We start from the raw sequence: 3130 nt of genomic DNA, 5'->3' as shown, positions 1-3130 counted from the left end.
TAAATCTCAGCAGAATCTTGCTTGAATGTAATACTAATAATGTTGTTCTGTAATTTCCACACTATGTTGAGTTATATTTCTTTGAAACAGAAACAGATATATATCTCTTCCAGTCATTTGGCCAGTAAGTTTTCCTCCACAGCTCTTGGCACAACTTGGTGAGCGCATCCCAGGGCAGCATCTGTAAATCACCTCACCACTCCCCAGCCCCCACAATCAAATTTAACTTTTAACAAGCTTATCACCAGGGCAGACCTTTCCTTTTAGTACTCCAAATAAATAATTAGCAGAATTACACACGTTCTAAATCTACAATGTCCAGTGTTCACTTATATAATACAGTTGGTTTTTTCACTCCTCTCTACTTTGGTAAAAATTTTACTTACATGTAACCCTCACTCACTGTACTTTTCTTTGCACATTTTGTCTCATACAATCCTCACTACATGCTCTACTCATACATTTAACTGTCACCTATCTGTGTGTTTTATCAAACTGTACCCTAAGACTCCAGTGATCCTCCCCTCATTCTGTCTCTCATCCCAACCTCCACCATGCTGTTCAGTGATTATCTTTACTTCTCCCTTTGCTGCATCTCTTTCTCTCTTCCTTTTTAAAATTTATGTACGGATGGATGTATGTATTTTTAATGGTTCTATAAAGATGTAATGGATTGAGTCAGTGACTAGAAGAATGGGATCAGGTTTGTCTGAGATGATGAGATTGGCTCAGGATAGGGCAGATTTCAGAGCTAATGAACATAAGGTCGCTATGAGTCTTAGGTGAATCAGTGGCACATAACAGTAGCAACAACATGAAACATGGTGTGGATGGAAGATTGTGTAGAACACAATGTATATGAATAAAATACAAGGTAAATTAACTATTGCATGAAAACAATTTCTTAATTTTTTTTATGCCAGGGAGATTTGATTGCAAATCCTTAGTTCCTGGAATAAGTAATTACTCACAGCTAAGTAATTGATTAGACAAAAGGAACTTACATTGGCAGCTTTGACTATTATCCTAAATTTGGACAACTGTGTCTGAACAATCTGGTTTAAAAAGCTTACACAGGCAAATTTTAGCCATCCGGATAAAGAATTTTACTTAAGTTTGTTTTACTATCATCCAAAACTATGTCTGAAAAGGCAAAATAAAGACTCAAACAGGCAATTTTACTATCATCCTAAATTTAAACTCTATTTGAGCCTATGGCACTATCATAATTATAAAACAAAATAGGAAGATTTTGTTTACATAATTAGGCTCCTTTTATTCAGAAAGCCTAATAGTTTGAAGGTCATTTTGTTTTTTCAACAATCACATCAAACTGTAAATACTTAATATACATATAACTTATGAGAACATGTAGAGTTTTGTCTGTAGACTTCTGTTTCCTTGGTTTCTTCTTTTATTATACATGTGGTGGTGTGTGTGGGATACCATAGAGTCAGAACGGACCCATAGCTAACTCTCCAGTGGGTTTTTAGAGGCAGTTAATTGCACCGAAGGAGATTGCTCATCCTTCTCCCACAGAGCAGCAGATGAATTTGAACCTTGGGCCTTAGACATTGCAGCACAGCTTCTTGCTTTAGTATACATAAAATTAAAAGTTATTTCCTTTTGAGCTATCCCCGACTCTTTATAAAAAGTTAAATTATTGTCTATCACTCCTCTTTTAGTGAAACTGGAAGAGAACTCAGCCTAGTGTCAAATACATTATCAATTCCCTTAAATTCTGAAGTATTTATAAATATTTCCAGAATATTTGAAGTTTGAAATATTCTGGAATATTTATAAATACCAAGCTTCTCATTTATATTCACATGTAAAGTAAAGGCTACAAAGTAACTAGTTTGCCTAAGATTTTGTCATCTTTTTCAACATTTCATCTTTTTGAGAGTTCATTTAAACTTTTATTACATTCCCTGGTCAAGTGAGAAGAAAGTGTAAGGAAAAAGATCATTTCAAGGGAACAAGGAGGGTGGGTATCACTCTCCTTTTGAGTTTCAAAAACGTATATGGTCTTAGAAGTTCAATAAAATAATGCAGAGTACTTTTCCAATTATCAGACTCTTATAGCATCATGCCCAAAGAATGAGAGATGAAGCCTCACCCTCCTCACCTCTGAGGAACATTCTGGCTTCACCTTCTCAGGACAAATATGTTTGTTCCTTGGGCTGTCCATAGGATATTCAGTACTCTCCTCCAATACCTCGGAAGAAGGATTGGTCATCCACTTCCAAAATATAACAGGTCTTCAAAACCCTATGTACAGTGGAGCACACTTAGAGTAGACTGGTAGGTATGGAAGCTGAGGCTGAGCCATCATACTTAGAAACACAAAGGAGGAGGAAGAGTCATAAGCAGAAACTGATACTTGGAATGTGGGATATGGGAAGTATGAATGTAGGAATACTAGATTTTGTTAAGAAAGAAATGCAATGTGTATATATGGGCTTATCACACACTAACAAAAATTCTGATGAAGATTGTTCAAGAAACAACTGAGACAGTGCATTTATAGAAAATTACCAGAAACACAAGCTAGTAGTGAATAGAGGAAGTAGTGAGACTAGAGACATTATCGCCCATGTCAGAGGGATATTGACAAAAACCAAAGAGTACTAGAAGAATGTTTATCTGTTTCATTTACTATGCAAAGACATTTGACTGTGTGGATGACAACAGATTGTGGCTAACTTTGCGGAAAACAGGAATCCCATAACACTTGACTGAGCTTATGAAACCTGTACTTGGACCAGGAAGCAATCCTCTAAACAGTAGGGAAGCACTTTATGGTTCAAAATCAGAAACGAGTGTGTCAGGTATGCATCCTTTCTCCATACCTTTTCAGTATATATGCAGAACAGGTCATTCGGGCACCTGGATTTATGAGGGAGAATGTGACACCAAGATTGGAAGAAGACTCATCAACAACCTACGTTATGTAGTTGACACAACCTTTCCTTGCTGATGCTGAAGAAGCTCTAAAGGGCTTGCTGCAGAAGGTTAAGGTCTGTAGCCTTCAATATGGATTGAAGCTCAACATCGAGAAGACAAAGATTCTCATCTCTGGGCCAATTGGCAGCACCATGATAGATGGAGAAGAGATTGAGGTTGTTAA

Source organism: Elephantulus edwardii, unplaced genomic scaffold (assembly GCF_000299155.1).
Source record: "Elephantulus edwardii isolate Elephantulus edwardi_28Jun2011 unplaced genomic scaffold, EleEdw1.0 scaffold00170, whole genome shotgun sequence".
Taxonomy (NCBI): domain Eukaryota; kingdom Metazoa; phylum Chordata; class Mammalia; order Macroscelidea; family Macroscelididae; genus Elephantulus; species Elephantulus edwardii.
The sequence above is the reverse complement of the archived record's forward strand: the minus strand, read 5'-3'. Positions refer to the sequence as shown.